The sequence below is a fragment of the Pelobates fuscus genome, chromosome 9 (assembly GCF_036172605.1).
Source record: "Pelobates fuscus isolate aPelFus1 chromosome 9, aPelFus1.pri, whole genome shotgun sequence".
In the NCBI taxonomy this organism is placed as follows: Eukaryota; Metazoa; Chordata; class Amphibia; order Anura; family Pelobatidae; genus Pelobates; species Pelobates fuscus.
In genome coordinates, this window is record NC_086325.1 from 85,728,116 (window position 1) to 85,741,772 (window position 13,657).

Genomic DNA, 13,657 nt, shown 5'->3' on the forward strand with positions numbered 1-13,657 from the left:
ATTGTATTATCTCCCCTATTCTTATCTCTGTATACCACATTTGCAAAGTCTTATTTGTTTATTGAGAAGTGGCTTGTGCACGAGACTGATCTTAGTGGTTAGTTGTAATATTCTGTCAATTCAAAAATAAAGAATTGAAAAAAAAATACGTGAAAACTGAAATATCTCTTTACCTTATCTCTGCTCTGTTCATACGCCTGGTTATAATATCAGCTTATTGAAAAGTGCAATAAATTTTTTTTGGCACTTACCATTTGATTAACCGTTTCTTGTATAGATAGTGAAACTGCTGAAAATATAAAACCATGTAATTTATTACAATTGTAGCAACATCAAAATCTGAGTATTATTTTTTTTAATCCTTTATTGATTTTGATTGGTTGTTTTGTAAATTTTGTAAATGTTAATCATTATCTATGCAAGATAATAAAAGAGAGTGTGTCGCCTCAAGTCTGGTTTGCTCCTTTAGACAAACCCTCAAATTACCATAACAATTACAGCATCATGAAGTTGTTATGGTGACAGGAGTGCCATGACACCCCCGAGTCTAAGTAGTGAAACTCTTTTAGAACATGTTACCTGTGTTCCAGTAAGAGATAGAAGCTCTCTGCCTGAGCCAGTTCTAGTGGTGTAGGGCTTCGCAATCAGCTGATGGTCAATGAGCTGGCCCTGGACTGTGGAACTTTATTCAGGATAATGAACGGAAGCTCCTAGCAGCAGCAGAAGAACAATGCCCGGTGAATTTCTAAAATTTGCACTGTAGCGGTTATGGTGCTTGGTGAATTCCTTTATTTAGTCTCACAGTAAAAGAAAATGCACTTTAAGAGTGTGAGAGATTTTGCTGCAGGTAGTAAAATGTGGGATGTCCATGGGGGCTGAATACTAATGCAACCCATTGTAATCATGTAAACACACACACAGTACAATGCTATGATCTAGAATCTTGAAATGAGGTCCTTTGTTTTACTTGTGAGACAGGTGGATTAAAAATATCATGTTAATTCCAGGTTATAAACTTCAAAGGGAGAAAACAAAAAGACATTAGAAAACAAAATTATAACAAAGAAAAAGAGTCTGAGAAAGATGGGAAACAGTAGAAAGTGAGATAATGTATCTCTTAGTGTCTGTGTGTCTCTTATTTACACTGATAATTTTAAGACATTAGAACATTGTTAAAGATTTTATTTTGTAGAACTGCCATTTCCAGAGTAACTTGAGCCTTGGAATTCACAAGTCACATGAAAACAAAAAATACTTGGCTTAAATTCAGGCAGATTGATCAACAGAGCACAACATCAATGCGCATCAGGCGTGTAATATATTCTTCACTAGCCACAAAAATACCTTATATTGTCCACTATTTTAACATAACATGTTTATGAAATACTATTTTCATGAAAAGTAAAAAGCTCTTTGTATATTGCTTAATGTGTGGTAGAGAAAAAGAAGCCCGTTGCACTAAACAATGCAGAGTTTCAGAAAAAAAGGACTACTATTATGAAGCAAACCATGAAAAAAAAAAATATTAAAAGTGGTTTACAAAAAAATATTTTTGAACCATTCTAGTATCAGCTCATTATTTATAGGCAATGTAAGGTAAGGTTTTTTCCAGGGCCGGAATTACATAGGGGCTAAAGGAACTGAAGCTCCATGCCCAGGCCCATTGATTTAGAAAAAAATTGATTGTGGGTTTTTTTTTTTACGTCTCTTCACTTGCTCTTGATTAAGAATGGAAACTTAAGAGGGTTGTAGGGGAACAAAACTTGTGTTGACTGGCTGACAATGAAATTATTAAAGGTAAAGCTGACTTTGCGCACTATGTGAATGCTCTTGCTGCTTCAGTCTCTCTAACACTGTGGCATGTTCCTTTTCTTCTACACTTGCTGCATACACCTTTTCTCTGTCCCAGACTGTATAACAGGAACTTCTCCCTTCTAGTAAGAAGGTTGGGAGAGGCGTGGACCAGTGAGTCCTAGGGAAAGTGTAGAGCTAGGGCAAGCATGTCAAACTCAAAGTATAGCACGGGCCACATAAACAAGGTTTAAGTTTATGTGGGCAGCAAAAAAAACAAACCCTTACATTTTCACAGAAACTTAGGTTTATTTAGAAAATTACAGTATTAAAAATCCCCCAGCATCCCCCTCTATGCGACTCCGGAGTCCGGTCTCTGGTATACCCCAAATGGCGGCGGCCGCACTCTGTGCCAAACCTGATCTTCCTGCTACTTCTTGAAACGCTGTGAAGGTGGAGCACGTTGATGTCACGTAGAAATGTGACGTGGGCCAGCCTTAGGCTTTTGGGCGCCTTGTGCAAGAAATCTTCCCGACGCGGGAAGGTAGTGACGACAAATAACAATACAGGACTCTTTAGAGGCCCTGTAATTGTAATCAGTCCACTTGCACCAGTGGGGCTAAAAATTAGGCATGTACACATGCCTGAAAAATTTGGTATTGTTGCAGCCGCTGGTGTTGCAGCTGCTGGTATTGTTCTGGCCGCTAGCAGCGGCCAGAAAAATTGATGTTTGTTTCACAGGCAGAACGTGCCCTAAAACATGGCGGCTTGAACCCTAGTTGGTGGCGGATAAGTCACGCAAGTCAAACGTCATTCAGAGCTAAAATACAGCAGTGGACCATTTTTAGCCCAAGGCAGCTCATCTCATCAGGCCTTTTTTAAGCGAAATGTATCGCCCAGTGTCAGTCCCTTCGGGATCCATCCCTCATTCATCTTAATAAAGGTGAGGTAATCTAGACTTTTTTGACCTAGGCGACTTCTCTTCTCAGTGACAATACCTCCTGCTGCACTGAAGGTCCTTTCTGACAGGACACTTGAAGCGGGGCAGGCCAGAAGTTCTATCGCAAATTGGGATAGCTCAGGCCACAGGTCAATCCTGCACACCCAGTAGTCAAGGGGTTCATCGCTCCTCAGAGTGTCGATATCTGCAGTTAAGGCGAGGTAGTCTGCTACCTGTCGGTCGAGTCGCTCTCTGTGTCAGGATCGGGACAGGGATCCAACACGCAGAGTACAAAGAGTGGAACGGTACGTATACCGGGCCTTAGAATGGCCGGACTAACGTACCGAGAGTAATAGAGAATAGTCAGAGACAAGCCGAGGTCGAGGGAACGAGAAGACAGATAAGCGAGAGACAAGCCGGGTCAAGGGATAACAGAGAAGCAGGGTAGTACAACAAGCCGAGTCAAAACCAAAGAGAGCAAACTAGAATACCAGAGCACTGAGTGACTAGACAAGCTAGAACCACGACAGGGCAATGAGCTGAAGAGAGAAGTAAGCTTAAATACCCTGGCTCCGGATGGTAAGCACGCCTCTGACAAGTACCGATTGGATATCGGACACTTGAGTGACAGGTCGCTCGTGATAGCGTCATGACGTCACGTATTGAGCGTCCTGCTAGAAAAGGACGTGGATTCCTCGCGGCCGGTGTTTAAGTGACTGGATGAACCGCGAGGAACGAAGGAAACAGCTCGCCTGGACGAGCAAACCACCAAGTCTCTACCTCCCTTAGAGGTAGAGGCCTCAGGTACCCTGACAGTACCCCCCCTCTCAGATACGCCCACCGGGCGGAAGGAACCGGGGCGAGATGGGAAGCGGAGGTGAAATGCTCTGCGAAGGCGAGAAGCATGAACGTCCTCCTGAGGTACCCAACTCCTCTCCTCAGGACCATATCCCCTCCAGTTGACCAGATATTGCAATTTTCCCCTTGAAATTCTGGAATCAATGATGGAGCTGACCTCGTACTCCTCCCGACCCTCCACCTGAACAGGACGAGGCGAGGAGGCCTTAGAGGAGAATTTGTTGCAAATAAGAGGTTTCAACAAGGAGACATGAAAAGAGTTAGGAATGCGTAAGGCAGGTGGCAGAGCAAGGCGATACGCAACCGGATTGATACGAGTGAGAACCCTGTAAGGACCTATGTAGCAAGGAGCAAATTTCATAGATGGAACTTTTAGGCGAATATTCTTAGTACTCAACCATACCCTATCCCCAGGAACAAAAACAGGAGCCGCTCTTCTATGCTTGTCAGCGTGTCTCTTGAACAACGAGGAACTATGTAACAGAATTTGCCGAGTCTGATCCCATAATTTCTTCAGGTTGGCGACATGATCATCAACCGACGGTATCCCCTGAGAAGAGGAAACCGAAGGAAAAATCGAAGGATGAAAGCCATAGTTCATGAAGAAAGGGCTAGAGCGAGTTGAATCGCAAACAAGGTTATTGTGTGCGAACTCCGCCCAAGGAATCAGACCGACCCAATCGTCCTGGTGTTCGGAAACAAAGCAACGCAGATACTGTTCGATCTTTTGATTGGTACGTTCAGCAGCTCCGTTAGACTGAGGGTGATAGGCAGAGGAGAAGTTCAATTTGATACCCATTTGAGAACAAAAGGATCTCCAGAAACGTGAGACAAATTGAGAGCCTCTATCAGAAACAATCTCCGAAGGAATCCCATGTAGGCGAAAAACCTCTCTCGCAAAAATCTCCGCCAATTCAGGAGAAGTCGGAAGTTTAGGTAATGGCACGAAATGGGCCATCTTAGTAAATCTGTCCACCACCGTGAGAATAACAGTCTGTCTCTTGGAAGCAGGCAAATCAACGATAAAGTCTATGGACAAACAGGACCAAGGTTTCTCAGGAATGTCCAAGGGGTGTAACAGGCCACATGGAGAAGCATGAGGTAGTTTAGTCTTGGCACAAGTCTCACAAGCTGCGACGAACTCCTCAATATCTTTTCGAAGTGAAGGCCACCAGAAATCCTTGGATATCAGAGAGTATGTCTTGCGAATACCAGGGTGACCAGCTATTTTACTTTCGTGAAAACATTGTAAGAGCTCCAGTTGAAGTTCAGGAGGAACAAAGTTTCTTCCCTCAGGAGTGTTTTCGGGAGCTAGATGTTGTGACTTCAAGATCTGGTCAAGTAGCGGAGAATGAATTTTGAGACTGGTATTAGCAATAATATTGCATTTGGGTACAATGGAGGACAAAAGTGGTTCAACTGAAGCAGAAGGCTCATATTGGCGAGATAGCGCATCGGCTTTAGAATTCTTTGACCCAGGTCTGTAAGTCAGAACGTAATTGAAATGGGTAAGAAACAACGACCAACGAGCCTGCCTGGAGGACAAACGCTTGGCCTCTCCGATATAAGACAAATTTTTGTGGTCTGTTAGAATGGTAACAGGATGTAATGTACCTTCCAATAAATGTCTCCACTCTTTCAAAGCCCTGATAACCGCTAGTAATTCTCTGTCACCAATGTCATATCTGCTTTCAGTACCGGTCAATTTTTTAGAGAAAAATCCACATGGATGTAATGGTTTATCAACACCCAACCTTTGAGATAGGACAGCACCTAAACCAGTCTCTGATGCGTCTACCTCAAGTAGAAAAGGCAGAGAAGTGTCGGGGTGAACTAAAATTGGAGCGGAAGCGAAAAGCTCCTTGAGAGTTTTGAACGCAAGGAGAGCTTCAGTAGTCCAATTCTTAGTATCAGCCCCCTGTTTGGTCATATTAGTGATAGGTGCGATAATGGAAGAATAGCCCTTAATAAAGCGCCTATAATAATTAGAAAAACCAATAAATCTCTGTACGGCTTTAAGACCTTTGGGTAAAGGCCACTCTAGAATGGACTGGAGCTTATCCGGATCCATCTTAAATCCCTCCCCAGAGATCACATAGCCGAGAAAGGTTACCTGGGTTTGATCAAAGCTACATTTCTCCAACTTGCAGTACAAGCCATGCTGGAGAAGCTTGTGCAAAACCCTCCTGACTTGCTTGTGATGAGTCTCAATCTCACTAGAATGAATGAGTATATCATCTAGGTATACAATGACGCAATCTTGCTGAAATTCCCTAAGAACCTCATTTATCAGATCCTGGAATACAGCTGGTGCATTGCATAACCCAAAAGGCATAACAGTATATTCATAGTGGCCATATCGAGTATTGAATGCCGTCATCCACTCATGTCCCTGCTGGATTCTCACCAAGTTATATGCCCCTCTGAGGTCTAACTTGGTGAAAATTGTAGAGCCCTTCAAACGATCGAAGAGTTCGGTGATCAAGGGAATCGGGTAGGCATTTTTAATGGTTATCTTATTTAGGCCTCGATAATCAATACAAGGTCTCAAAGAACCATCCTTCTTTTTAACAAAAAAAAATCCAGCCCCGGCAGGAGAGGAGGACCTCCTAATGAATCCCTTGTCTAAATTTTCGTGAATATACTCCTCTAGAACTGAGTTCTCTTTCGTAGATAACGGGTATACATGACCTCTGGGCGGCATGGTACCAGGGAGTAGGTTAATTTTGCAATCAAAGGACCTGTGTGGGGGTAAGGTATCGGCTTTCTTTTTGTCAAATACAGCCTTTAAATCTAGATACTGAGACGGAATTTGTGTCTCTGTAGGATTGTCAGAGTTAGCCGATGTGTTGGTTAAGCCGAGAGGTGAGACCTTCCGCAAGCATTTCTCTTGACAATTCTGTCCCCACGAAACTATCTCCCCTGACTCCCAATTAATAATAGGGTTATGTCTCCTCAACCAGGAGTACCCCAGGACTATGGGAATAGAAGGAGAAGAAATGAGCAGTAAGGATATGTCCTCTCTATGTAGGATGCCAACAGTTAAGTTAATCGGTATGGTCTCATGAAAAATAACAGGCTCAAGTAACGGTCTACCATCGATGGCCTCAACAGCCAGTGGTATCTCTTTTAACTGGGATGGAATAGCATGCTTGGCAGCAAAACCCTGATCTATAAAGCTCTCAGCAGCTCCAGAATCGATTAGTGCCATAGTCTTAACTACTCCCTTTTCCCACTTTAAAGAAACGGGTAACAGAAGCCTGAGCTCTTTGTAGTTGTGAATAGAGGACAAAGTAGAAACACCCAAGGCCTGTCCTCTAGAGGAACTTAGGTGCGAGCGTTTCCCGGACGATTGGGACAATTTAGGCGTAAATGACCCCTGACTCCACAATACATACATAAACCCTCCGTTCTCCTGTACTGTCTCTCCCTCTCTGTGAGATGAGTACTGCCTATCTGCATAGGTTCAGGAATACGTAAGTCCTCGAACTCAGAATTTTGAAAGGTAGGCGCTAGTTTAAAGGAGGGTCTACGGGTCCTATCTCGAGTGTTCTGCCTCTCTCTTAAGCGTTCATCAATACGAGATATAAAAGAAATTAAATCCTCCAAATTTTCAGGGAGTTCTCTAGTAGCGACCTCGTCAAGAATTACATCTGATAACCCATTCAGAAACACATCTATATAAGCCTGTTCGTTCCACTTAACTTCTGCCGCCAAGGACCTGAACTCTAGTGCATAATCCACAAGTGTTCGATTGTCCTGTCTAAGGCGCAACAGTAATCTAGCTGCATTGACCTTTCTACCAGGAGGGTCAAAAGTTCTTCTAAACGCAGCTACAAAGGCATTATAATTATAGACTAGTGGATTATCATTCTCCCATAAAGGATTGGCCCATCTCAGAGCTTTTTCAATGAGTAAAGTAATAACAAATCCAACCTTCGCTCTATCTGTAGGATAAGAGCGGGGTTGTAATTCGAAATGGATGCTAATCTGGTTCAGAAAGCCACGACACCTCTCCGGTGACCCGCCATAACGTACTGGTGGGGTGATACGGGAAGAAGCGCCTACAGTGGCTACCTCTAGACCTGAGACTGCAGGAGAAATAGAAGGAGTACGTGTCTCCTCAGGTGGATTACTAGCACGAGACAAAAGTGCCTGTAGTGCCAAAGCCATCTGATCCATCCTATGCTCCATGGCGTCAAACCTGGGATCCGAAGAACCAAGCTGACTGTTTGTACCTGCAGGATCCATTGGCCCTGTCGTAATGTCAGGATCGGGACAGGGATCCAACACGCAGAGTACAAAGAGTGGAAAGGTACGTATACCGGGCCTTAGAATGGCCGGACTAACGTACCGAGAGTAATAGAGAATAGTCAGAGACAAGCCGAGGTCGAGGGAACGAGAAGACAGATAAGCGAGAGACAAGCCGGGTCAAGGGATAACAGAGAAGCAGGGTAGTACAACAAGCCGAGTCAAAACCAAAGAGAGCAAACTAGAATACCAGAGCACTGAGTGACTAGACAAGCTAGAACCACGACAGGGCAATGAGCTGAAGAGAGAAGTAAGCTTAAATACCCTGGCTCCGGATGGTAAGCACGCCTCTGACAAGTACCGATTGGATATCGGACACTTGAGTGACAGGTCGCTCGTGATAGCGTCATGACGTCACGTATTGAGCGTCCTGCTAGAAAAGGACGTGGATTCCTCGCGGCCGGTGTTTAAGTGACTGGATGAACCGCGAGGAACGAAGGAAACAGCTCGCCTGGACGAGCAAACCACCAAGTCTCTACCTCCCTTAGAGGTAGAGGCCTCAGGTACCCTGACACTCTGAGGGTGGATCCCGAAGGGCTGTGGCGATGCGTAGGACTTAAAAAGGTCCGCATGTCCTCCATCAACAACACGTCTTTAAAGCGTCCTGTCCTTGCCGGCGTGGTCGTTAGTGGAGGAGGATGACTTCCACCTCTCCCCCTGTTAGATTCCCGTTGTGCTGTGACATCACCCTTATACGCTGTGTAAAGCATACTTTTTAATTTATTTTGCAAATGCTGCATCCTTTCCGACTTGTTGTAATTCGGTAACATTTCCGCCACTTTCTGCTTATACCGGGGGTCTAGTAGCGTGGACACCCAGTACAGGTCGTTCTCCTTCAGCCTTTTTATACGAGGGTCCCTCAACAGGCAGGACAGCATGAAAGACCCCATTTGCACAAGGTTGGATGCCGAGCTACTCATTTCCCGTTCCTCCTCCTCACTGATGTCATTGAAGGTATGTTCTTCCCCCCAGCCATGTACAACACCACGGGTACCAGATAGGTGACAACGAGCACCCTGGGATGCCTGTTGTGTTTGGTCTTGCTCCTCCTCCTCCTCCTCAAAGCTACAATCCTCCTCTGACTCCTCTTCCTCACAATCCTCTTCCAGCGTTGCCGCAGGTCCAGCAAGCGATGCTGATAAGGCTGTTTCTGGTGGTGATGGTGACCACAACTCTTCCTCTTCCTCTTCACGCTCATCTACAGCCTGATCCAGCTCTCTTCGCAGGGCACGCTCCATGAAGAAAACAAATGGTATGATGTCGCTGATGGTGCCTTCGTTGCGACTGACTAGGTTTGTCACCTCCTCAAAAGGACGCATGAGCCTACAGGCATTGCGCATGAGCGTCCAGTAACGTGGCAAAAAAATTCCCAGCTCCCCAGAGGCTGTCCTAGCACCCCGGTCATACAAATATTCATTAACAGCTTTTTCTTGTTGGAGCAGGCGGTCGAACATTAGGAGTGTTGAATTTCAACGTGTAGGGCTGTCGCAAATCAAGCGCCTCACTGGCATGTTGTTTCGCCGTTGGATATCGGCAAAGTGAACCATGGCCGTGTAGGAACGCCTGAAATGGCCACACACCTTCCTGGCCTGCTTCAGGACGTCCTGTAAGCCTGTGTACTTATGCACAAAGCGTTGTACGATCAGATTACACACATGTGCCATGCACGGCACATGTGTCAACTTGCCCAACTTCAATGCCGCTATCAAATTTTTTCCGTTGTCACACACCACTTTGCCGATATCCAGTTGCTGCGGAGTCAGCCACTTTTCCACCTGTGCGTTCAGGGCGGACAGGAGTGCTTGTCCGGTGTAACTCTCTGCTTTCAAGCAAGTCAAACCCAAGACGGCGTGACACTGCCGTATCCGGGATGTGGAATAGTACCTGGGGAGCTGGGGGGGTGCCGTTGATGTGGAGCAAGAAGCAGCGGCACAAGAGGACTCAGCCGAGGAGGTTATGGAAGAGGATGGAGTAGGAGGAGTAGAGGAGGTGGCAGCAGGACTGCCTGCAATTCGTGGCGGTGTCACCAACTCCTCTGCAATGCCACGCATTCCTTGCTTGTCAGCCGTCAGCAGGTTTACCCAATGCGCAGTGTAGGTGATATACCTGCCCTGACCATGCTTTGCAGACCAGGTATCAGTGGTCAGATGGACCCTTGCCCCAACACTGTGTGCCAGACATGCCATGACTTCCTTTTGCACAATCGAGTACAAGTTGGGGATTGCCTTTTGTGAAAAGAAATTCCGGCCAGGTACCTTCCACTGCGGTGTCCCAATAGCTACAAATTTTTTGAACGCCTCAGACTCAACCAGATTGTATGGTAAAAGCTGGCGGGCTAATAGTTCGGACAAGCCAGCTGTCAGACGCTGGGCAAGGGGGTGACTTGGTGACATTGGCTTCTTACGCTCAAACATGTCCTTGACAGAAACACATGACTGTGGGCAGATGAGCGGGAACTGCTCAAGGCGGGAGACGGAGTGGCGGATGGTTGAGAGGGGGCAAGAAGGACAGCAGTGGTTGACGTGGCTGAAGATGCTGGACCAGGAGGAGGATGGCGGCTTAGAGTAGGCGTGCTGCTTGTACTCATGTGTTGATCCCATAGGCGTTTGTGATGTGAGATCATGTGCCTACGCAAAGCAGTTGTACCTAGGTGGGTGTTGGACCTCCCACGACTCAGTTTCCTTTGGCACAGGTTGCAAATGGCATCGCTGTTGTCAGAGGCAGACACACAAAAAAAATGCCACACTGCTGAGCTCTGCAATGACGGCATTCTGGTGGTGGACACAGCATGCGTTGATTGGCGTGCTGTCGGGCTGACCCTGGGTGCCGATGCATGCTGTCTGACTGTGCCACTAGCTCCTTGCGACGACCCCCCCTGCTTCCAACTGGTCTCCTCCTCCTCCTCTCTGTCTCCCCATCTGAACTTTCGCCCTGTTCTTCTTCTCTTCTAGCGGGCACCCACGTGACATCCATGGACGCATCGTCATCATCAACCGCTTCGCTTGTATCTGACAACTCAGAAAAGGAAGCAGCAGCGGGTACAACATCATCATCATCACACCGTACCTCCATGTGTTTAATGCTGCCTGCCTGAGACATATCCCTGTTATCTACATCCTCTAGCAATAATGGTTGCGCATCACTCATTTCTTCAAACGGGTGTGTGAATAACTCCTCTGACATACCAAGTAAAGCGGCTGTGGTGCTAGTTTTGTTGGTGGCGGCAGGCGGGTGAGTGCTATCTTGAGAGGTGCCTGAAGCTAAGCTGGAGGAGGATGGTGCGTCAAGGTTCCGAGCGGAGGCTGTACAAGATTGGGTGTCCTGTGTTAGCCAGTCAACTAAGTCCTCAGAACTTTTCAAGTTCAGGGTACGTGGCTTCTGAAAACTGGGCATTATTCTAGGGCAAAAGGGAATCACAGCACCACGACCACGATGGCCCCTGCGGGGTGGCCTGCCTCTGCCTGTCATTTTTTGGGGGATTTGTGGTACTATGCGTGCAAGCTACTGTGAGACCAGATATGATTGGCAATGTGCACTGGAACAGTTCTGCAAAGCACACACTGTAGGCCTGAGACACCCGCTTGAAGACAAGTAACTGCTATTCAATCTATAACAGTGAAAAACAAATTTTGTTTTTAAAAGCACGCTATAGAGACACCAGATATGATTGGCAATGTGCACTGGAACAGTGCTGCAGAGCACACACTGTAGGCCTGAGACACCCGCTTGAAGACAAGTAACTGCTATTCAATCTATAACAGTGAAAAACAAATTTTGGTTGTAAAAGCACGCTATAGAGACACCAGATATGATTGGCAACTGTCAAAGCACGCTGGCACAGGTCTGCAGAGCACACGCTGAAGTAGGCCTGAAACACAGACGCTTGCAGACAACTAACTGCTCTTCTATTACAGTGAAAAAAAATGATTTATTTTAAATCGAAAGCTTAACCAATTGTTAAAACAGATATGAGTGGTGGCACTGGGCAAATAGGCACAGTATCCAATGTGAACCTCACACAGAAGCTGGCAGGCAGGCAACTGCTCTTCTATTACAGTGGAAACAAAATTTTGGTTGTAAAAGCACGCTAAAGAGACACCAGATATGATTGGCAACTGTCAAAGCACGCTGGCACAGGTCTGCAGAGCACACGCTGAAGTAGGCCTGAAACACAGACGCTTGCAGACAACTAACTGCTCTTCTATTACAGTGAAAAAAAATTATTTCTTTTAAATCGAAAGCTTAACCAATTGTTAAAACAGATATGAGTGGTGGCACTGGGCAAATAGGCACAGTATCCAATGTGAACCTCACACAGAAGCTGGCAGGCAGGCAACTGCTCTTCTATTACAGTGGAAACAAAATTTTGGTTGTAAAAGCACGCTAAAGAGACACCAGATATGATTGGCAACTGTCAAAGCACGCTGGCACAGTTCTGCAGAGCACACGCTGAAGTAGGCCTGAAACACAGACGCTTGCAGACAACTAACTGCTCTTCTATTACAGTGAAAAAAAATTATTTCTTTTAAATCGAAAGCTTAACCAATTGTTAAAACAGATATGAGTGGTGGCACTGGGCAAATAGGCACAGTATCCAATGTGAACCTCACACAGAAGCTGGCAGGCAGGCAACTGCTCTTCTATTACAGTGGAAACAAAATTTTGGTTGTAAAAGCACGCTATAGAGACACCAGATATGATTGGCAACTGTCAAAGCACGCTGGCACAGGTCTGCAGAGCACACGCTGAAGTAGGCCTGAAACACAGACGCTTGCAGACAACTAACTGCTCTTCTATTACAGTGAAAAAAAAATATTTATTTTAAATGTAAAGCTTAACCTATTGTTAAAACAGATATGAGTGGTGGCACTGGGCAAATAGGCACAGTATCCAATGTGAACCTCACACAGAAGCTGGCAGGCAGGCAACTGCTCTTCTATTACAGTGAAAAAAAAATATTTATTTAAAATGTAAAGCTTAACCTATTGTTAAAACAGATATGAGTGGTGGCACTGGGCAAATAGGCACAGTATCCAATGTGAACCTCACACAGAAGCTGGCAGGCAGGCAACTGCTCTTCTATTACAGTGAAAAAAAAATATTTATTTTAAATGTAAAGCTTAACCTATTGTTAAAACAGATATGAGTGGTGGCGCTGGGCAAATAGGCACAGTATCCAATGTGAACCTCACACAGAAGCTGGCAGGCAGGCACCTGCAATTACATTACACAGGAAAAAAAAAAAAAAAAAGCAGCCTGATGTTATAGCCCTAAGAAGGGCTTTTTGGGGTTCTGTCCTTACAGCAGAGATCAGATGAGTCCTTCAGGATTGTAGTGGACACTGAATACCCTAGCCTAGCTATCAATTTCCCTATGTAATCAGCAGCAGCTAAACTTTCCCTCCTCTCACTAAGCATGCATCTTCCGAATGAATCGAAAATGGATGCTGGGAGGGAGGTTGGAGGGTGTGGAAGGGAGGGAGTGCTACTGATTGGCTGTAATGTGTCTGCTGACCGAGAGGCACAGGGTCAAAGTTTGCCCAATGATGACGAATAGGGGGCGGATCGAACTGCGCATGTGTCCGCCCGCCGCGGCGAACGCGAACACGCTAATTTCGCCGGGAACTGTTCGCCGGCGGACAGTTCGGTACATCACTAGTTGGGAGATATGCAATATTTGTTTGGCAAGCTTGCTTGTTAACATAACAAATATATACATTTATGATGGCTAATATGGCCTTATCTGTTTGTTTGTCTG